The sequence below is a fragment of the Canis lupus genome, chromosome 7 (assembly GCF_048164855.1).
Source record: "Canis lupus baileyi chromosome 7, mCanLup2.hap1, whole genome shotgun sequence".
In the NCBI taxonomy this organism is placed as follows: Eukaryota; Metazoa; Chordata; class Mammalia; order Carnivora; family Canidae; genus Canis; species Canis lupus.
In genome coordinates, this window is record NC_132844.1 from 23,829,799 (window position 1) to 23,854,167 (window position 24,369).

Genomic DNA, 24,369 nt, shown 5'->3' on the forward strand with positions numbered 1-24,369 from the left:
AACCTTGTGGATATAGAAAATACCACTAAATTGTATACTTCAAAAGGATGAGTTCTATGATATATGAAGTTTATCTCCATTTTTTTAAATGTCAAGTTCAGACCAGGGCACTGACATAAAACAGCCATGGACTTGACTCCAGCTGCTACATGCATGATGCTGTGGACAAGCCATTTAAGCCCTCTGAGCTGCAGTCTCCTCCTCTGTAAAATGGAGATAAAACAATGATCTCAAATGGCAACTAGGATACTCAAGATGATACTTTTTGTCACAATGATCACACATAGAAAGTGCCTACTAATGATGCTAATGTTTGCAGAAATAGTAGAAACTGGCTCCTAGCAAATGCACCTTTTGACATCCCCCGGATACACTCATCAATTATTTCTATCAAACCCACTAAGGGACATAACTGATATATATAATATATAAGGAGTTACACAAGTGAGGTTTGCTGTTCAGTCAAAAGGGGGGAAATCCTGCCATAAAGGATGACATATCAACAAGCAGAATAACAGGGATGCAAGAGTTGTCTCCAGAGTTCCTAAGGATAAGCTGTCAGGCAGTTGCTGCCAGGAAGTCCTTGTTGGCTGAGAATCAGCTGAGTAGGATGCCACCCCTCAAATACCATCTCCAAGATTCACCTCTTGCCAGAACAACCGCTGCCCCCTACACCTGCCTCAGTTTGTTGCTGGCACACATCATATTTAATCCCTCAAATAATAGTTGTAATAGGATCTTTCTAGTTAATGGTTTTAGCAATGTCAACAGTACTCCATAAACAGTACTCCATAAACAGTATTTTCCTTGAAAGTAATATTTCAGGGGTGACAGTTCAAAATTTATTCTAGAATTACCAAGAACTGAAGAAAGACTGACTGCAGGGGGTATCCCTTTAATGGTCTTTGGGACTGCTCCTCTTGTGAACATCAATCACAGTAAGATCCTACAGAAGAAGAGCTTCCTTCTACTAGTTTTTTTTTTTTTTTTTGCTTTTACCTTTTCCTAACTATAGTTTGATGTAATTTTTAAAAATCATCACACTGCTTTCAGCTTTTTTTTTTTTTTTTAAGATTTTATTTATTTAGGGATCCCTGAGTGGCGCAGCGGTTTAGCGCCTGCCTTTGGCCCAGGGCGCGATCCTGGAGACTCGGGATCAAATCCCACGTCGGGCTCCCGGTGCATGGAGCCTGCTTCTCCCTCTGCCTATGTCTCTGCCTCTCTCTCTCTGTGTGTGACTATCATAAATAAATAAAAATTGAAAAAAATTTTTTTTTAATTTTTTAATTTATTTATTCATGAGAGACACAGAAAGAGAGAGGCAGAGACACAGGCAGAGGAAGAAGCAGGCTCCTTGCAGGGAGCCCCACTACAGGATCACGCCCCAGGGGACCCTCAGCTTTTTTACCAGTGTTTTTACATCATCGGCTTGCTGTACTGTTCCTTTCTCAGAAAGTATTTACGTATGTATAAATTATTTACATATGTATAAAATTTTGGCTAGTATATACATTACTTCTCTTAAATTTTCATGGCTTTGTTGAGTGTCAACATAGCTTATAAGTTAAAGTTGGAACCAGGTAAATTTAGGATCCGCTCCTTACTGGTTAATTTACTATGTAAAAGCTACTTAACTTCTCTGAGTATCAGCTGCTTCTTTGTAAAATGGATATATTATCTATTTGTGATAGAATGGTGATGAACATTAAATAAGATAGTGTTAAATAAGATAATAGAAACATTATGTTACAGAAATAAGATAATGAATCTAGAATGGCATAGATACCAGCTTTTAGTAACGACTATTATTATTGCTATTATGGCATTAGACAACCATGTTTGACTCTGGTTCAATATTGCTTTCCTCAAGAGTTAGTATGCCTTTTGGGGTTTGAGACACTTGGAAGAACTGGGCCTCTGTGAACCCTGTGAATGTATCTGTCACACAGGAAGTTCTGGGTTTAAATGATGTATTTCTGAGTTCCTCTTGTAAATAAAGTCTAGTGGAGACCCCTTGTTTCAGGCACCTGTATATACCACCTCATCATTCTCTTGACTTCACCTTTTTTTTTTTTTTTAAGATTTTATTTATTTATTCATGAGAGAGGCAGAGACATAGGCAGAGAGAGAAGCAGGCTCCACGCAGGGAGCCCGATGTGGGACTCGATCCTAGGACTCCAGGACCATGCCATGGGTGGAAGGCAGGCACTAAACCGCTGAGCCATCCAGGGATCCCCTTGACTTTACCTTTTAAGCGACTGCTGCTCCAACCAGAACTGCAGACCAGAGACCTACGCAGCACCTCACCTGAGGATGCAGTTTCTTTGACACTACAGAGTGGGACTCCCTCAGCATATCTCTTGGCACAACGTAGAGGTGTAGGAAGTTTACCCAGATGGAGCCACCCACCCTGAGACTTGCCATAGGAACATTTTGTGGACAAGTTCCAGAATTCTGAACTCCCAAATCCCCCCTGAACTTTTGAACCCCTAAAGCAACTTTTACTTGATAGAGGAAAGTTGCCGCTTCTTGCTCGGAGACCAAAAGACCTCACTTGAGGCAACTGCTTCCTAAAGTGATACTCCTCTTCTTCAAAATCCTTCCACCCCAGCCAATAGTTAGGGTCAGGTCTCAGCACCATGTGAGGAAACAGAGTCCCTGCTCTTGCAGGAACTAGATTCATAGCGAAGGACTTTCAGTTTCCACTGTTCTGTACTGATGGAACTGAGGGAACACATGGGTGAGGGAAGGTCAATGGGATGAATGTCAGGCTAGACTGATGAGAATTTATTGACACAAAAGCACTCTCTTGTAAGTTGTGGCTTAGTATCTGGCACAGACACCTGAAGCTGGCCTGGCTCCTTGAAGTCTGGGCACAGTAATGGCCTACAGAGGCTAATAGGGATGCAGGAACAGCTTTGGCAGAATGTTGAGGGAGGAGTCAAAAGGCAAAAAGATGGGTGCACTAGACTGGATTTATTATGAACCGAAGCATTCACTGTCTGAACATGATCCCAGGAAGATCTGATCACTAAAGGGATAAAGGGCATTATGAAGGAGTCCAGTGGTTCTGTTCTCTGTTGACCAGAGTTGTCTATAGGAGATGCTGCCATAGTATAAGGCTCTTCTGAATTAATGGGAAATGACAAGATTCCAAAATCGCAGAGGCCAGGCTGTGACAACTAACCATCAGAGGCTAGGTGGATGTAAATATAAGAACTGCCGACAAGGCCACACTGGCAAACAAGAGGTTTTGGCCATTTGGAAGGCATCTATGGCAATGCTGATTGGCCATGGGAAAGATGAGGAGACAATTGACCAGGATGTTATTTGACTTGTATAAAAAATGAGTCAGCTGAGAGCAGAAGGTTGATATCAGTTGCTGTAATTCATAGGTTTACAGGCCAATGACTGAGAAGAGGTAAGGTCTTCTTGGGAAAAAACCCGGCAATACTACCACAAAGCTCATACAATAAAGGTTTCACTGATCCTTCTACAAAAGGACATGGAACCACTTACTAGGATTGTTGGCACTGAGGAAAGTGGAATGCCAGATTTTTCATGTTGGTTATGGGTCTAAGCTGACTCTGATCCTATGGGACCAAAATGGTAGTTTTCCAATTGGAGCAGAGGCTTATGGACTCCACATGACAAAGTTGTCACCATGTCTAGTAGGTCCACAAAAGCATCTAGTGGTTATTTCATATAGATACACCTAGAAACTGGCAAAACCCTCATAATGGTTTCCTGTGGAAGAGTCAGGACACTCTCTCTGTAGAAGAGGAAGACCCCCTATAGATGCTATTTTTCTTACATTTATAAAGCAAAACAGTATTTTGCTCCTGGAATAATAGTTGGCAGTCTGAAAAAATAAAGATAAAAGATAGTCTATATTCCTTTACAAGATGGTATGAAGGAACATTCACATTATATTTGCCTTTTGTCATGTCTGATAGTCTTACATGTCCATGATATTTAGTGACCCGAATTTTGTCCATTATCAGACAAGCTGAATGTAAGATACCATAAAAAGCCCAAGAACAAATTCATATTTGGCAATTTGAGATTCAACAGTTAAACAATATTCATTTGGGCAAACGAAGTCCCCATTCTCCCCACAGTGTTACCATTTTTAACAAGTATAAATACAAATTTGTTAGACAAAGAGGAAGAAAAAAAGGACACCAGCTTATGAAGTTGAAATTAAAAGCTATAATTAGGAATGACTGCAGCTCATTTTTACCTTTATAGGGAAAAGTTGTGGAATGAAGCGATTTAGCACTGAATTCCTTACACTGATGACCTTAAAGAATTTTAGGTGTCAGAGCTGATCCAAAAAATGACACACAAAAAATTCTTAAGGTTAAAGAACCATATCCTATTCTTATTTAACCTTACTTGCCTCCACAGTGCTTTGCACAGAGTAGATACTCATTAAACACTTGGTGAGACAAAGAATCTTAAAATTTATATAAAACCACAAAAGATCGAGACTAGTCAAAGCAATCTTGAAAAAGAAAAGCAAAGTTGGAGGTATCACAATTCTGTACTTCAAGTCACGTTACAAAGTTGTAGGGATCAAAACAGTACAGTACTGGCACAAAAACAGACACACAGATCAATAGAACAGAAGAGAAAATCCAGAAATAAGCCCACAATTATATGGTCAATTATTTTTTTAAAGTTATTTATTTATTTATTTATTTATTTATTTATATATTTATGCACGCATTCATTCATTCATGAGAGACAGAGAGAGAGAGAGAGGCAGAGACACAGGCAGAGGGAGAAGCAGGCTCCATGCAGGAAGCCCAATGCGGGACTCGATCCCGAGACTCCAGGATCGCGCCCTGGGCCAAAGGCAGGCGCCAAACCACTGAGCCACCCAGGGATTCCCCTATATGGTCAATTAATCTTCAACAAAGCAGGTAAGATTATGCAACGGGAAAAAGATAATCTCTTCAACAAATGGTGTTGGGAAAACTGGACAGCAACATACAAAAGAATGAAACTGGACCACTTTCTTATACCATATACAAAAATGAACTCAAAGTGGATTAAAGACCTAAATATGAGACCTGAAAACATAAGAATCCTAAAAGAGCACAGGCAGTAACTTCTTTGACAGTAGCCATAGTAACTTCTTTTTAGATATGTCTCCTGAGGCAAGGAAAACAAAAGCAAAAATAAACTATCAGGACTACATCAAAATAAAAAGCTTCTGTGCAGAAGAAAACAATCAACAAAACTAAAAGGCAAACTACTGAATGGGAGAAGATATATGCAAATGACTATCTGATAAAGGGTTAGAATCTAAAATGTATAAAGAACTTATAGAACTCAATACTCAAAAAAAAAAAAAAAAAAGAATAATCCAACAAAAACTGGGCAAAAGACTTGAGCAAACATTTCTCCAAAGAAGTCATCCAGTAGGCCAAGATACACATCAAAAGATACTCTTCATCATTTATCATCAGGGAAATGTAAATCAAAACTACAATGAGATATCACTGCACACCTGTCAGAATGGCTAAAATCAACAACACAAGAAACAACAAGTGTTAGCAAGGATATGGAGAAAAAGGAACACTCATGCACTGTTGATGGGAATGCAAACTGGTGCAGCCACTGTAGAAAATAGTATGGAGGTTCCTTAAAATGTTAAAAATAGAACTACCTTCTGATCCAGCAATCGCATCACTGGATATTTACCCAAAGAATACAATAACTCTAATTCAAAGGGACACATGCACTCCAATATTTATAGCAGCATTATATACATTAGCCAAATTATGAAAACAGCCCAAGTGTCCCTGGATGGGTAAAAAGGACGTGGTAAATATATACAATGGAATATTATTCAGCCATCAAAAGAATAAAATCTTGCCATTTACAACGACGTGGATGGATCTAGAAAGTACAACACTAAGTAAAATAAGTCTGTCAGAAAAAGACAAATATCATATGATTTCACTCATATGTAGAATCTGAGAAACAAACAAGGAAAGGGAAAAAAATAAGAGAGACAAAGCAAGAAACAGACTCCTAATTATACAGAACAAACTAATGGTTATCAGAGGGGAAGTGGGCAAAGGGATGGGTTAAATAGGTGATGAGGATTAAGGAGTGTATTTGTTGTGATGAGCCCTGGTGATATATGGAAGTGTTGAATCACTATATTGTATGCCTGAAGCTGATAGAACACTGCATGTTAACTAACTGGAATTATAATACAAACTTAAAAAAAAAAACAGTTGGTGAGAGCTATTTCTCTATGACAAGAGATCACTAGAAAAGCAGCACCAGGAGCAAGGATTCTGAGCGTGTCAAAAGGATTTTGTGTCCTGTACTATCCATGCCTCCTCTGCCTCAGGATGATCAAACAGTAAATGAGATGAAGTTTCTCTTTGAAAAAGTTTACCTCATAGTACAGAAGTACAGAGATAAATAAAGGAAGAATGACAGAAATATGATCATTGTACATTGCTTAATGCATTAATGGATCTCGGCAATCAACAGGTAATAACATTACAGAGAGAGACAGCAGCAACTAGACATTGTATACCTTCTGTTGGAAGTACATAACACCAATTGTGCCTCTCACTCTCCAAAAAGAGCCCAAATCTGATCAAGCTTCTAGGAGATCTAACTACCAATGTAGAGAAAATATGAGGAATAGAGGCACGTGTTAAAGGACACCATGAGGATGCTTTCTTCTAACTTGACTTTTTATTTCTAGCCTTTTTATTTCTCAGTTTTTAAAATTTTATTTGTAAGTATAATAAAAATGTATTAATGGAAAAAATTAACGTACAAAATACAAGCCCCAATTTTTTATTTACAGATTAAAAATACATAAAATAAAAGAATTAGAAAAGCTATGCACATTATTCATTGAAAATGTGCAAATACACAATAGAAAATTGCTATTACACTCTGAATTTTCTGTCATTCTGCAGTCACAGCTAAATAAAGCTTTGAACAAAGTAGCAGTTCTTTATATTAAATGCTTACATACACACTTTGAATGAACACTATGTATATCACTATTTAAAAACTTTAATGTTTAGAATCAGCTGGCTTCAGGGCGCCTCAGTGGCTCAGTTGGCTGAGTGTCTGCCTTCAGCTCAGGTCATGATCTCTGGGTCCTGGGATCAAGCCAGAGTCTGGCTCCTTGCTCAGCAGGGAGTCTGCTTCTTCCTCTCCCTCTGTTCCACCCCTCTGTTCATGCTCTCTCTCTCTCTCTCTGTCTCTGTCTCCCTCCCTCAAATAAATAAATAAATAAATAAATAAATAAATAAATAAATAAATAAATCATCTTTTTTTTTAAATTTGCTTACTTCAAATCTTTTTTTTTTTTTTTTTTACTTCAAATCTATTAACCAGTGTGACCTAAACTGGATTAAGGAAAACGCTACTTATTGAGGATATTTATATGAATTTTTTCTATGTATAATAATAATCAGAGTAGAGAAAACAGTCTCACAAGGAGGTGTTTACAGGAATGGAAGAACAGATTTTAAAGTAACTTTAGCAAGCTCAAGATATTTACTTCTTAATTTTTATCTAAAGTGAATCAGCAGGGCAGCCCCAGTGGCGCAGCAATTTAGCACCACCTGTGGCCCAGGGAGTGATCCTGGAGACCCAGGATCGAGTCCCACGTCAGGCTCTCTGCATGGTGCCTGCTTCTCCCTCTGCCTGTGTGTGTCTGCGCCTCTCTCTATGTGTCTCTATGAATAAATAAATAAAAATCTTTTAAAAAAAACAAATAAAAAATAAAGTGAATCAGCAGAAGTTGCATTTTCAAAATTTATCTTCAATCTATAGTAGCCAACTTGAGTAATTTATTGTATATGGTTAAATTTAAATTATCTTTCAATGAAAAAAATGGACTTCCAGATTCATGAATCTCCTCTATATGGATTTTCTTTTGATGGAAAATTAAATTCAAAATGCTTGATAAAATTCAAGAGATATCCAGTGATCATTTGTTATATATGTAGAAAGTCACATGTGGATATTCTTCATTGACAGTGGTTATAATTATGGAATACGTCATAACAATCAATTGAAACTCTGCTCTTCTAAGCTTTTGTTTCTCTTTTGATCTTATTTGCCATTGAAAAGCACATTGCTTTTCTTCTTTGCACAAGAGTACTAAGATGATTAAAATACAAAAGATATCACAGAAATTCATATTTTTAGGGCAGCCCAGGTGGCTCGGCAGTTTAGTGCCACCTTCAGCCCAGAGTGTGATCTTGGAGACCCGGGATAGAGTCCTGCATCGGGCTCCCTGGATGGAGCCTGCTTCTCCCTCTGCCGGTGTCTCTGCCTCTCTCTCTCTCTCTCTCTCTCTCTATCTCTCATGAATAAATAAATAAAATCTTTGTTTTAAAAAAAGAAATTCACATTTTTAAAGAGTTGCCATCAAGCTAGCTTCTTATCTTGAGGAACACTAAGAGTTCCTACTTTTGACAGAACTTTTCCCTCAAAAGTCATCATACATCTGTACACTATAACTATTGTTCATGATCAGCTTCTACTTATCACATAATAAAGACAATAATCTCAAATTTAACAGATTAGCCTTTATGTAAATTCATAACTTTTCATATATCACTAAGCCTACTGTTTAATTCTGCTGACATTTTTAAAAAGATTTATTTATTTATTTATTTATTTGAGAGAAAGCAAGAAAGAGAGAGAGAGAGAGAGAAAGAGAGTACAGGAATATGAGTAGGGGGAGGGAGTGGCAGAAGGAGAGGGAGAAGCAGACTTCCCACTGAGCAGGGAACCCAATCCAAGGCTCAGTCCCAGGACCCCAAGATCATGACCAGAGCCAAAGGCAGACGCTTAACTGACTGAGCCACCCAGACACCCCTCTGCTGACATATTTTCATAGCCAAGGCATTTGTGATGCAGGAAGTAGCAGGTTTATTGACTTTCTGACACTAGCTTCTTCATGCTCGTAATTACTCTAGAATGTTTTATCATTCTAGCTTCAGCATTAGAACAGCCTCATACACAAAATTTTAAGTCCAAACCACATTTGCTGATAATACTCAAAAGCCTGGATGTTACAGCAATGTCTAATTGCTATAATAAGTTCTAAACATTTACCCTATGCTTGTCACAAACCAACACCAGACCACACTGAAAAACACTACTCGGTAAGACAAATGACCTGATTTTTTTCAATATCAACAAAAAAACTGCAGAAAATAAAAAAGAGATGGAGGAGAAACTCAGAGATTAAGAAAGACTTAAAAGACTTAGTGAATTGTTATATACAGCCTCTCTTGGATTCCCATGAAAAGAAACTTAAAATTTTATGTGACAGAAAAATGTAATTATTGAATATTTTATGATATCAAGGAGTGATTAATTTTTGAATGTGTGATAAAGATGCTGCAGTTATTTACTTTAGAAGAGTGGTTTTAGATATACAAAATGAAATAATTACAGATGAAATAACATGATTCATCCAAAGTAACCCAGTTTTGGAGGAGAGGAGTATAGATGAAATAAGATTGGCCATACTCTGAAAATTATGAAATCTAGGTGATTTGTATAGGTCCATTGTGCTTTTCTTTCTATTTTCATATGTATTAAATGTTTTCTAATTAAACTTTTTTAAGTGGTCAAAAAAAGCCCAGTGACCAAAGGCTACTATGAAAAATCAAGTATTTTATTCTTGATCCATAGACATTTAAAAAAAAATAGTAGGACATATGTACAAATAATCCAGGTCACGGATAATGGTTAGCACAGTCAGGGATAGATTCACAGAAGACACATAGCTCTGAGACACCCTTGGTTCTTAGCATTAAGCTTGTTTGTGGGTAACTCTTAATCTTTTAAAACTCAGGTCTCTTACGGTGTTTTCTGGGTAGCACAAACAGTCTAGATTTTGTTAAAGTTTTTTTATTCCTTTGTATTACAAACATAGATATCTAGAATATGCTTAGATTTTTAAAAACTCTTTAGTGGGCACCTGGGTGATTCAGTCGGTTGAGGGACTGATGATTTTGGCTCAGGTCGTGATCTCAGGGTGGTGAGACTGAGCTCTGTGTGGTGCTACATGCTCAGTGGGGAGTCTGCCGGAGTTTCTCTCCCTCTCCCTCTGCCTCTTCCCCACTCTCTCTCTCTAAAATAAATAAAAGCTTTAAAAAAAAAATAAAACCCTTCAGTCTGCACTGCCTCCCTTCAGTTGTCAGGCATAACTGAGTGGAGGTAAACCACACTCCCTCAGCTTAGACAGCTTAGAGAGGATGTTTCTGAAGATGCTTGAATCATGGGCAAGTCAAACCTGACTGGAATGGTGATTTTCAAAAACCTTATAGGTTAGCAACACAGACTAAATGCGTGCGTTTCTCCAGATTCATATATTGAAGTCCTAATCCCCACGGTGATATTAGGAAGCAGGGCCTTTGGAAAGTACTTAGGTTTGGATGAGATTGTGAGGGTTGTACTCTCATGATGGGATTAGTACCTTTATACAAGAGGAAGAGACTAGAGTCTCCCCACCCTCTGCCATGTGAGGACACAGCAAGAAGGTGGCTGTCTATAAGCCAGGAAGAGAGTCCTCACCAAAACCAAAAAATCACTGCCACTTCATCTTAGACTTCAGAATTTTTAAGAAGTAAATGTTTATTGTTTAGTTGTTGTCACAGAAGCCCAAACTAAGATAGTCAGCCTCATGATTACTTTAGAAGTTATTTTAAATTTAATCACACAAGTAATGCATGTCTAAACTCTCATTGTAGAATAAAATTAAAATATGACAAAGCAAAATTCCCCTTGATCATTACCTCCCTCCTCTCCATCCCATTCCCTTCCTATAGGAAAATATATTCCCAGTTTGGTGTCATCCCTTCCAGATTATTTCTGTGAGTGCACACACACACAGAAGCACAAATATATATACTCTTTCAACAGTATATAGTAGTGTGTGTGTATATTTTAGCATAATTGCCACATGTATTATTTGCAATGTGCTTTTTTTCAAAAACTGCTATTATAGTATTCTATGGAAAATATAGTTTATTAGGCAATTCCCTTATTGATAATCACTTAGGTTGTTTCCAATTCTTTTGTCACAAATAACACTGCAATAAATAAATGTCTCTTTGTGTCCATCATATTCATTTTCATATAGCTAAATGAAAGGAAAAGAGGGCAAGTGTCTTGCCCACGTTTGTAGCATGGCCTAGAGCAGAAAAGAGAAGATCTACCAGCCTATTGACATGCTTCCCAAGGATCTCCCAACATAATATAAGAGCATTCATTCTGCTTAATCAGTTCCGTGCTATAATATATTTTTAAAATATGTATTTTTAAAATGTATAAACATATAATACAATGTATATATTACACAAATATATATTATATATTACACATATATACAAACAATTCAAGTTAGCCTGACAGAGAAGCTTTTGGATATAACTCCTACTGGATCAGCTACATTCCTTAAAAAATTCCCAGACATGTCTTTTTCTGCTCACCAGGGCCACAGAGAGGACAGTCAGAGCAACATTCCACCAAAGCACATTCCACACTCTGAGGCTGAGAAAGTGCTCTTTCAAGAGGAAACAGCACATGCTTTCCTCCTAGCAGCACCTTCATTTCTGGGGATGTAACTTTCATGCTGCCTTACAGAGAAAAGGCAACCGGGACAACAGAAAAGGGCAAAAGAAACCCCATGTGGGCACCAGCTGGACCCCACCATAATAATGGTGGGAATGACAAGAGGGCAAACATTTTCTGAGCTTCTTACCCTAAGCTGTATATCATGGTAAGGTTGTCACTTAATCCTCTTGGTGGCACAAGGGGTTGGGTCTAGGATTGCACATTTCACATTTCAGAGATGAGGAAATAAACTGGAGAGAGGTGTGAGGCCACTTCATCAGGACTGCACTGCTAATAAGTGGTTCGGTCAGGATGTGAACCCAGGTTGTCAAAGCCCAGGGCAAATACTTGGACCCTAGTATCAAGAAGGCATCAACTTTCCATGTTAGGACAAGTATAGGCCATATTCTAAGGTATTCTTTCAGAATAAATGCATTTTTGACTTAAATTTGGGCAAAGCCCTATATTACTGGTCACTGTTATCAAGAGTTCTCTGCAGAGGACCCTGTTGAACAGAGAAGTGTTCCATGTACTTTATGGGCTGGCACAGGGTAGGAATTCCACCAAACAACCATGTGCACATCATATTCCATATTCCACAAACTCCTATCTGTGCATTGGTCTTTTCCCACATAGAGTTTGTGTGTGTGTGTTAAACTCTTGTTTGGTTTAGACTTATTATCTCAGCTGTCACAATACAGTGGCTGAGGCAACATGGAAATAGTCTGTAGTAGTAGTTCTTAAAACCCAGTATTTCCCCCCCCAGAATGTCTGATTCGTAGAAATTATATTGCAGGGGTGCCTGGGTGGCTAAGTCGGTTAGGTGTCTGATTCTTGGTTTCGGCTAAGATCATGGGATTGAGCCCCAAGTCAGCTTCTATGGTCAGCAGGGAATCAGCTTGAGATCTCTCCTTCTCCCTCTGCCCCTCCATCCCCTAAAATAAAATAAATACATCTTTAAAAGAAAATTATACTGCAGGCATTTGGGGCTTATTACAAAAACAGTTGATGAAAGCCAAAGATTTACATTAGAGGGGCACATTTCTCCCATCTCCTAAATGAAGATACCTTTCGACATTATGGAGGAATTCAAATATTATTACTTACATTAAATAAAGTTAATCATAAGAAAGCTTTAAATATACATTTGGTTTTAATGAACTTGATTAAGGCAGCGATTGGGGAATCTTACTTTTGTTTAAGACTTTTAGTGCCTCCTCCTCTTTTCCCTAAGAAGCCATCTGCTCTACTTAGCTGAACTGGGAGTCCAAGAAGAGTCCTATTAGTGGTTTACCATTTTTTTTTGCAAAAGCTTCCATTTCCACCTGCTGGGTTTTGCAAAACCCATTTCCATTTCCATGGGAGCTGCACCATCTCGCATAGCCAGATAGGAGAGGGGCAGAAATGGGGAACCTTTCTCTGGCACCAGCTCCCTACGTCTGTAGTGTTTTAGGTGAGTCTGAATGGACTAGCTGCTTCCCTCCTATAAGTCCACATACTTTGTCACATTACCAATTCCTATTTTTTTGCCCCAAATCAACCACTTTGAAATTATCTTGTTCATTAATTTATTTACTTATATATTAACTCTTGTCACCTGCATGCCATGGGAACTCCAAGGGAACAGGAGCCCTTTCCATGGTCACCAGTTTATCTCAAAGCCTGCAGCAATCCCTGGGCACAGCAGCACTTATAAATATGTGTTGAATGAATCAGTTGGATATGAGATGGCTCGTCAATAATGTAAAAGTAGGATCTAAAGATTGTTCTAAATACTTGCCTGTTTTACCAAATAGTATTTTATAAACTCACTGGTTAGGAGAAGGAATAGACCAGAAACCTTCACTTTTCCGCACCCCTCACTCTGGAGGAGGGAGTACAAACTTTTTTTTTTTTTTTAACCTATGCTCTCTTTCAAGTTCAGAAAATAACTTTCCCATAAAACACATTTTCAACTTAGTTTTGGCAAAGTCAACAACCACAGAGTAATTATAGGCTTTACACCTAACAGAATCATAAATTAATTGAAAAGCTTTGGTATTGCCACATCTTACCTCTCCTTTGGCTATCAGCAAGAATCCGTTAGGGAAGCAACTGATATCCACTCAGTAGTTAGAGACAAATGCTTCAAGTCAGCCATAAAATTGTCTAATTGTCTTTGAACATTAAACTCTTTTACAGCAGAGCCACATTTGACTGCATTATTAATATTGTGACTTGGCATAGAAGAAAAAAGACCTGTTCCATCATTTGGGGAATTCATTCTTCTAGGGTATTGATTTGTAATTTAATACAATGAAGCAGACATTTAGCTACAATATCCCCAAACTCTAGGAGTGCAGATGTATTTTCAAGTCTTCCAGGGAAGACACTTAGCCTCAAAACATACAAGTATATACTGGATTTCAGAAAACTAAATCTTGGGACACCTCAGTGGCTCAGCGGTTGAGCATCTGCCTTCGGCTCAGGGCATGATCCCTGTAGTCTGGGATCAAGTCCCACTTGGGGCTCCCTGCATGGAGCCTGCTTCTCCCTCTGCCTGTGTCTCTGCATCTCTCTGGGTCTCTCATGAATAAATAAATAAAATCTTAAAAAACAAAAGAAAGAAAACCAAATCTTACTATTTATCAGCACTAGGTACTAACTGAGATGTCAACTCAGAGAATATAGCTTACACACACACACACACACACACACACACACACACCCGGCTAGGTTGATCTAAATGGAAGACAGATAGAGAAGGCTACTTTTTGAAGAGCACAGTGACTATGAAGAGAAACATTTCTCCATACATGCTTACTCACGGTGGCTGGAGGCAAGGGGGTTCTTATACAAACTAGGGTAACTTCAACAAGGTGAGACCAGCATTCTGTTCCTCAACTGGACATCTGCTTGGCTAGCAGACTTGCTAACTTGCCCCTATTTACTGAGACAGAGAAAAATAGAACTGGAGATGGTCCAGAAAGACCACAGGGTGAAGAGTGGACCAACCTTCCCACAAATTCCAGATTCTGGATCCCTGAGACACATGGAAGTGGACTCTGCAGAGTGAATACCAGGAGCCAGAGAATGAATGCTACAGGGCTACTCATCTCATTAGGTTGCTGTAAGTTCTCATATGTGTATATAGCATAGTGCCTAACACTTAGTAAGAGCTGTAAGTGTTAGTGGTTGCATCTATTCTTTTATTTGAAGGCCAGATTCTATGTGAATAGTCCTTATCCTCTGTGGACCTCAATCTGTAAAAGTGTAGATAATATAGTTTACCTCACATGGTTGTATCTATGTAAGGGCCTTGTACCTTGTAAGCATTTAATGCAGTATAAACTTTCAGATCATTCATTCACTCACTCATTAGATGATCTGTGAACAGCTAGTTAAACATCCAGGCATATAGCAGCAAAGCAGATATGCTTCCTGCCCTCATGGAGCTTAAAGTCTAGTGAGGAAGACTGGCACAAAACAAGTGACTCTCAGTATGATATTAAAGGGAAGTGCAGGGGATCCCTGGGTGGCTCAGTGGTTTAGCGCCTGCCTTTGGCCCAGGGCACAATTCTGGAGTCCTGGGATTGAGTTCCACGTCGGGCTCCCTGCATGGAGCCTGCTTCTCCCTCTGCCTGTGTCTCTGCTTCTCTCTCTCCCTCTGTCTTTCATGAATAAAGAAATAAAAATTAAATAAATAAAATAAAGGGAAGTTCAGGGAGTTTAGCAATATGTATCTAAGGGAATGAACCTAGCCTGGGAGAATCAGGGAAGTTCCCTTCAAGGAAGTGGAATTTCAGCTGATACATGATGGGTAAATAAAAATGGACCAGATGAAAAAACATTCTGGGTGGGATAAGTAGCATGTGCAAAAACCCAGAGTCCAGTATTAGCGTAGCACATTAGAAAAGCTGGAACAAGTCCAGTATGGACAGGTGACAAAAAGCAAACAAGGAGTGAGATAGTTAATTTCATGTGTCAACTTGGTTGGGCCACAGGTGTACAGATATTTATCAATATACTCAGACATTATTCTGGATGTTTCTGTAAGGTTGTTTTTGGATTAATGTTTTCATCTGTAGACTTTGAGTAGAGCAGATTGCCCTTCATAATGTGGGTGGGCCTCATCTAATCATCTAAAAGCCTGAATAGAACAACAATAGAAAACCCACTAGTCTCCCCCAAGCAAGAGAGAATTCTCTAGCTGACTGCCTTTTACTTCATCTGCAACACTGGCTCCTTCTGGTTCTCTAGCAGGTTGCCTTCAGACTGACCTAAGACATCAGCTCTCCTGGGTCTCTAGCCTGCTGGCCCACCCTGCTGTTTTTGGACTTGCCAGCCTCCACAATCATATGAGCTTATTCCATATAATAAATCTCTATATAGGGCGGCCCCAGTGGCTTAGCAGTTTGGCATCACCTTTGACCCAGGGCATGATCCTGGAAACCCGGGATCAAGTCCCATGTCTGGCTCCCTGCGTGGAGCCTGCTTCTCCCTCTGCCTGTGTCTCTGTGTCTCTCATCAATCAATCAATCAATCAATCAATCAATCAATCAATCTCTGTATATATGTCTGGCTCCCTGCGTGGAGCCTGCTTCTCCCTCTGCCTGTGTCTCTGTGTCTCAAATAAATAAATAAATAAATAAATAAATAAATAAATAAATCTCTGTATATATACATGTATCATTGATCTGTGTCTCTGAAGAACCCTGACTAATATAGGGAATAAGGAGAGATAAGGTGGTGGTGTAGGTGGGGCCACCCAAGGTCTAGTAGTCCCAGTGGGTAAGTCATGGAATATGAAGGTGAGGAGATATATGGAGCAATGCTGAGCCCTGGGAGGGCATTTTAGAGGAAGTATCATGACTAGATCTGCGATTTTTAAATGGTCTGCCAAGGTACAGCATGACAAGCAGAGGGATGAAGCAATAGGGGAGCTGGTTTATCATGGGCTGTTACTGCTGCAGCATGAGCAGATGTCAGAGGCTTGGATTGGGGTAGAGATGGGGAAAATCTGACATGGAAGGATCTATGAAATATTGAGAAGTTTTGATCCACATGATTGGATATTAATGTCTTTTCTCTTAGAAAAGGGAGATAAAACATTCTGTAATTCTCCTTCAAGGAAAGTGCTTGTTAGTATAGTGGATTCATTGGTTCTTCCTATCTATCTATCATCTATCTATCTATCTATCTATCTATCTATCTATCTATCTATCTATCATCTATCTATCTATTTATTTATTTCAGAAAAAGAGAGATAGCAAGAGAGAGCAGAAGTGGGGCAGAGAGGGAGAAGCAGGCTCCCAACGCGGGGCTCAATCCCAGGACACTGGAATCATGACCTGAGCCGAAGGCAGCCACTTAACCAACTGAGCCACCCAGGTACCCCATTTTTCCAATTTAAACATATTTATTTGCTCATACCTTCCAGTCTATTGATTATTCTATCTCCTTTCTTCAGTCTAACAGTGATATAACTGTAAAAACAGGAGCTAAGAGAAAAAAAATGGATCAGAACTTTGGCTGAATTCCCAGACAGGAATGCATTTATGGTCACAGGCACACACCGCCAGCTCTCATTCCCATAGACACAGTTTTCTGGGGCTCACAGCAACAATAATTGACCCTTCACTTGCAACTCTTATAGCAAATTGAGGATAATATGGCCTCCCATGGATTCCCATGATTGCATTTTGTATGTGTGTGTGGTACAAACAAAACCAACCGTCTTTTTAAACTCTTGACATTCATATGCAAAAGTTTAATAAATAAATAGATTTGCTTCTCAAAGCAATCTCTTGATTTTGAACTGGTCTGCCGCTATGTAGCATGAAGACTGGAGGGTCAGGGCAGTGGGGAAGCTGGGAGATATCTCCAGCCCCCATAAAGTAAAACGTTCAGAATCAAGTTATGCAGGGGATCCCTGGGTGGCTCAGCGGTTTAGCGCTGCCTTCGGCCCAGGGCCTGATCCTGGAGTCCTGGGATCAAGTCTCGCATCAGGCTCCTTGCATGGAGCCTGCTTCTCCCTCTGCCTGTGTCTCTGTCTCTCTGTCTCTCTCTGTGTGTGTCTCTCATGAATAAATAATAAAATAAAATCTTAAAAAAAAAAAAGAATCAAGTTATACATTTATCTTGGGAACACTTTCAAAGCAAGTTCTTCTGGCCTGATGTTCCATATCCTTGATTTATTCCCACTGGGGCCCTTCCTGTTGGCTCTACCTGGCCCCAAGTCGGAGCATTGTGAGTGGTAGCCTGATGTCCGGCCCGAAGTGAAGACCACTGGTGGTCTGTGTCTCTGAAAGTAAACTAGGCTACTTAACTCCCTGCTGCCACTGAGAAAGTGTTATTACTCACTTAAGGTCACAACAGAATGAGGCCAAACAAAAAGGGATTCCAAATAGCCCATTGGCTCCCCTTCCCATGTGATAAGTTAGTTTAGGAGCCCTCATCCCATGCCCACTTTAGAAGATGGAAAAAGGGCCATGAATTTCCCTGCAGAATCTGAACCACTGAGAAATGGACAGGCTCCACTAGTCTCCTCTCTCTCCAGCTGAGACCAGAGCTGCAATCCGAGGAGCCCCATTTCAGAGCCTGCAAACAGAACTGACTACTGGGACTTCACACTCTTGGGGGTTCACAGATGGAAGGGTGCTGGGGCAAGGCTGAAAGGAGGGCTTTGCACTCCCATCTCGTGGGGTCATGGATGCTTAACTATCTTTGGCTCTCTGGATGGCAGTACCAGACCACTCGAAACCATCTGAAATCTGTGGTAACCAGAGGGCATGCTTGCACTCACACTCACACATTCACACACAATTAGTACCTCAGAAGCAAACCAACAGCTCATGGCAGCAAGAAGTTGCTGCAAGAAATATTCCAAGGGCAGCCTGGTGGCTCAGCGGTTTAAGGCCGCCTTCAGCCCAGGGTCTGATCCTGGAGACCAGGGATCGAGTCCCACATAAGGCTCCCTGCATGGAGACTGCTTCTCCCTCTGCCTTTCCCTTTCTCTTTCTCTCTCTCTCTCTCTCTCTCTCCATGTGTGTGTCTCTCATGAATGGATGAATAAAATCTTAAAAAAATAATAAAATAAAAAAGAAATATTCCAAGCACACAAGTGATAGGATGGAAATGCTGGTTTCCCAGGGATAAGACAGGAGGAAGTATAGCTGCTGCCATTTGAGAGTCCTCAAGGCTAGGGTCCAATTCTCTAGGAATAGGGACCTGGGCACAGGCACTCATTTTTAATTGTCTTTTCTTAAGTAGGCACCACACCCAGGATGGAGCCCAATGTGGGGCCTGAACTCATGACCCTGAGATCAAGACCTGAGCTGAGATCAAGAGTTGGTTGCTTAACCAAGTTAGGGGTGCCTCCATTTTTAAGTTTCTTAAATCAGAGCAGAAAGAGCTCCTGGGGGCAAAAGTTGAGCTGAGGGCATTTCCCTTTTTTGATGAAGGTTATAATTTTACTCTTGTTATTTGGGATCCTCTAAAATAGGGCGAAAAGCACATGAACTGACATTATGCCCCTCTGTCCAATTGCATATGAGCTAATCTCATTATAGAAACATGTTTTGCCAAAAAAAAAAGAAAAAAGAAAGAAAAAAGAAAAAGAAAAGAAAGAAAGAAACATGTTTTGAGGACGTCGGTTGGCTCAGTGGTCGAGTGTCTGCCTTTGGCTCAGGGCATAATCCCAGGGGTCTTGGGATGGAGTCCTACATCAGGCTCCCCATAGGGAGCCTGCTTCTCCCTCTGCCTATGTCTCTGCCTCTCTCTGTGTGTCTCTCATAAATAAATAAAATGTTTTTAAAATTTTTTAAATTTAAAAAAGAGGGAGAACTCCAGACGCAGAAGGGACCTAAAGCTCCTCTCTAGGCATAAGAATGAGTCACCAAGATGATAAACATAAAAAGAACTGTCCCCTTGTGGCATAAAGCAGTATTTCTGAGCTCTTATTTAAAAAGGCAATGCTTGGTTTTGTCACTTTTTATGACATACCTAAATATGCATAGTCCCCTAGAAGGACCTGAGGGTCTTCCAACCATAAGCTGGTCCAGTAGCAGAAAAAGCCTTCTTGAAATATCTTCCCTTTAGATCTTTCGCACGACAGTCTTCAAAGGCAAATTCCCTCTATTTACCAAAAACCAGCCTCTCTCACAAAGATAGCTGCTCACCAATGCAAAGAAGCAAACAGCCTCTCAGAGAGAAAGGGAAGATGCATATCTTGTCCAAGGCAGAACTGACAGCCTGATGGTGCCACAGCTCCGTAAAGACCCTCTTCTGGGGTGGAACAAGCCAGTATTTTTATAGATTTATATTTTTACTTTTTATTTATTCATTCATGAAAGACAGACAGAGAGAGAGAGAGAGAGAGAGAGAGAGGCAGGCAGAGACACACAGGCAGAGGGAGAAGCAGGCTCCATGCCAGGAGCCTGATATGGGACTCAATCTTGGGTCTCCAGGATCAGACTCTGGGCCAAAGGCAGGTGCTAAACCACTGAGTCACCACGGGATCCCCCAAGCCAGTATTTTTAGCACACATTAACACCGTTAATGAAGAGAGACTAAAACAACAGACTGAAGAGGCTGCTCCAGCTCTTAGGGGGAAACTTCCTGTCTCTATCTAACCTAGGCTGGTGAAGGGCACAGAGGGTCATCCCTGCAGCACTGTGTAGGAATGCTTGTGACCTGGAGCAATCCCGAGTCCCTGTACTTCTAACTCCCTGACAATCTGAAGGCTGAATCTCAGGAGGGTTAGGACAGGACTTCGCGCCACTAGAATTATCCCTCCCTCCCCTTATGCATTGCCAAGTGCAGCCAGATACAAAAGACCAGCAAGTGTGCACATCTAAATAGGTGGAGCTCATGGCCATGAGACTCTCCCTCCTAATCTCTTCTGGGAGAAAAGTAAAAAAAAAAAAAAAAAAAATTCTATGAGAAACTTCTCTAGAATCAAGAGATGTTATTCCCTAAATCTTCTGTGGCTGCCCTAGAAAAATGTCCCAGACAACTGGTGTATACTGCTGACTCAGGAAGCTGGAATCCCTTCCACGGGTTTTGCAAAGCATCAGTAAGCAGCGTCAAAATGAGAGACAAACCACACAGGGCTGACAATTTCCGATTTAGAAGAGTATCAGTTTGCTTTACAGCCTGTCAAGAAGGGTTATCACACTATTTTAAGACCACATCCCCAATATTATTTCATTTTTTTTAACTGAAATGATATTGACATATAACACTATATCATTTTCAGTATTGCACTTCTTAGTTTCCCCTTCAGCGGGTTTTAAGAGAGCATGCCTGCTTCAGCTCACTCTGCAGGGAGCTACTTGGCAATTCACCCTCATAATACCTTGACTATTTAGAGATGCAACTGAGCTCCCTAAGTAAGCATCGCCACAGCCCCAACAACAGCCTCAAGGAACCCCTAATGGTGGTTGCCTGCCTTTCAGTAGAGCTCTGGAACTGGAGCTTCTACAAGCTTCTCCCAGGGACCCTTCTCCTATGGTTTAGATGCCAAATACTGTGTAGACACTCCTACAGGTCAGAAAAATTTTTTAAAGATTTTATTTATTCATGAGACACACACACACACACACACACACACACACACACAGAGATACAGAGACATAGACAGAGGGAGAAGCAGGCTCCCTGCAGGGAGCCCGATGCAGGATTCGATTCCAGGACCCCAGGATCACTTCCTGAGCCACAGACAGATGCTAAACTACTGAGCCACCCAGGTGTTCCTGCAGATCAGAAATTAATAAGATCAGGACCATGAATAGCAGGCTCTGAAAATAGGCCTCAGGTTTATCTATAAAGACTGATAGGGGATCCTTTCTAGGAATATGCACAAACTGATACCAAGGCATTTCATTTGCCAACACAAGCCAAAGAACTTATACTGGAGGCTAGAAAGGATATTATTAAAAATATAGGTTCTTAAACAAGGTATATATAATATACAAATTTTATTTTTAAAAATAAATATGCATTATAAATGCATAAAAGACTGGAAGGGTTTATATCAAATAAACAATGCTTCTCCCTCAGAGATGGAGTTGAGTGACTTATTTTCTTTTTTGTGCTCACATATTTTCTGAAGATTTTCTGTAGGAAAAATATTATGAAAAAAAAAGACCATTATTTTTACAAAGGAAAATAGGTATCTGATCTGTTCAATTCTCTCCAGCCCCAGTGCAGCTACCTTAATGCAGGCCTCCATCATCTCTGCTCTGAACTAAAACTTCACCTTCTAGCTTCTTACAACTAGACTTGTTTCACTTTCTCGTTGAGGCAAGAATGCTGTTTTAAAAACATAAATCTGATGATGTCATTTCCATTCTTAAAACCTTCCCCAACATACTGGGCGCCCTGAGGATAAAATTCATAATCCTTAATATGGCTCGGAGCCTACTGGCCCCTTCACTCCAGCCTCACCTCCTGGGGCTTGCTGTGCTTGTTCTGGCGTGTTGACATGCTGCTTCCCCCATCTGGAACTCTCCCTCTTTCTCTTGGTTTAATTCTTACTCACCTCTGAAGGCTGAGTCTAGATATTGCTTCCAGAAAGACTTTCCCTGACACACCAGTCCAGATAAACCTTCAGTATCTTGAAGGTTTCTTTCATGACTCTGATTAGACTTATAATTACTTGTTTAATACCTGTCTCCTGGGACAGACCATGAGCACTCTGAGGGCAAGGACCACAAGGGCCCCACCTTGGCACAAAGTAGGTGTTCAATAAATATTGAATTTGAATGCTTTATTTCTTTAAAAATGAAGTTCTGAAAACCAGGGCAACATTAAATAAAATCTCTGTACTTCTCAGCATGTTATCTCCTGTGATATTTTAAGAATTACATCTTAAAAGAAGAGCATGTGGGAGGACAAACATTCATTGTGCCAAGCTTTCCTGTATCTACATACCTACTGTTCTAGAAGACAAAACAAACAGCACCTACTATCATAACTAAAGCTAATATAATTGCTGCCTTTTAAAAGCATGCACCATTCTTGTTCACATGAAACAAGAAGGGCTGGACTCACCTCCGCTACTCTGAAGCCTAGATTTCAAAGTTCCAGGGGATACTTCTAAGCTCATCTGGCCATCTGGATACCAGGTCTGTGCCTGGCTCAACATAAGCCATTAATAATCCAGGCATATGGAATAATCCAAGAAAGCTGTGAACTGTTGATAGAAGACCATTTTGATAGGACCCTGAGTCCCTATCTTTCTCATCCTTTGTGAGTTAGCTGTGGTTATTGCTGTGATATTTTTTGCGTCTTTGCTATTTGTTGTGCCGCTGACAGATTTGCAGCCAAATATATGCAACATACTTCTGTTCCTGCATCTGTGCAGGTAATTGCCTGATGGGTCTGTGGTCCATGCAACAGATGAGACAGGTATAAGCTGCAGGACTCTCAGGAAAATGAGAAGTACCAAATTTCCTCTTACTCCCATAGCTTGAATTTATTTTCCAACCTCTTTCCAAAATTCTTATTGGAAGAGTCAACTGCCTAGACACAAAGTATCATGTGATCCAAAGAATCATTTGTTTGGTTAGAGATGCGTTCTACTATTTTTTTTTTCAACTTATAGCCTTTGAAAGGAGACAACTATGAACTATCCTTATATCCTGCTGCATAACATAGGAAACATTTTAGCCCACCATTTATTTATTTTTTATTTGAAACATTTATCAAAAATTTAAAATATGCTGGACAGGGCACTAAGTACTATCACCATCTGTAGGCCCAAGACTCTCAAATTTGTATCTTAATTCCCAATCTCTCCTCCAAACTCCTGATCCACATATCTAGCTACTTGTCATTTCCACCAGGATGTCTCAAGAGACAAATCTACAAATCTAAGACCAAACTTAGCTTTCTCCAACCTAGTCTCCTTCGGTGTTCCTATTGCCACTCTACAAGTCTAAAAATTTGGCATCAATCTTGAAATCTCTTTTTCTATTCCCTCTAACAAATTCTTCAATTCATCATCATTGCATCCTGCCGATTTCACTTCCAAAATCTCTCTCACATCCATTTCTACTATACTACCAAAAGTTAATTTTCTTACAGTTCTGGAGGCTACAAGTTCAAGATCAAGGTTTAGGCCAATTCAGTTGCTAATGAGAGCTCTCCTGCTAGCTCGTAGATGACTGCCTTCTAGTTATGTTATCATAGCAAGACCACGTCACATGGCCTTTCACTGATGCATGGGTATGGGGTGGAGACGGATGAGGTGTGGAGGGGAACCAGGTCTCTGATGTCTCTTCTTATAAGGACACTAATCCTATCAGATTAAAGGACTCACCCTTATGACCTCATTTAACGGTAATTATGTCCTTATTTCAAATATAGCCAAACCACACTAGGGATTAGGGTTTCAACATATGAAGTTTGGGACACACATATATTTAAGCCGTAACACCTTTAAGAAAAAGAAGAGACAGGGATGCCTGGCTGGCTCAGTGGTTGAGCATCTGCCGTCGGCTCAGATTGTGATCCCAGGGTCCTGCCATCAAGTCCCACTTTGGGCTCCCCACAGGGAGCCTGCTTCTCCCTCTGCCTATGTCTCTGCCTCTCTCTGTGTGTCTTTCATGAATAAATAAATAAAATCTTATTAAAAAAAAAAAAAAGAAAAGACACCAAGGATGCATGCACAGAGAGAGAATAAGTCATATGAGAACACAGCAAGAAGGCAACTATCTGCAAACCAAAAATGAGGCCTTGGGAGAAACTAACACT

The 24,369-nt window shown here is 40.1% G+C and overlaps 1 protein-coding gene across 6 annotated transcripts in view; it reads right to left on the minus strand.

The window, feature by feature from the left end:
• Positions 1–24,369, minus strand: part of ANKRD6 (ankyrin repeat domain 6) — a 197,755-nt gene that overhangs the window by 93,909 nt on the left and 79,477 nt on the right. The gene's annotated exons all lie outside the window — the stretch shown is intronic.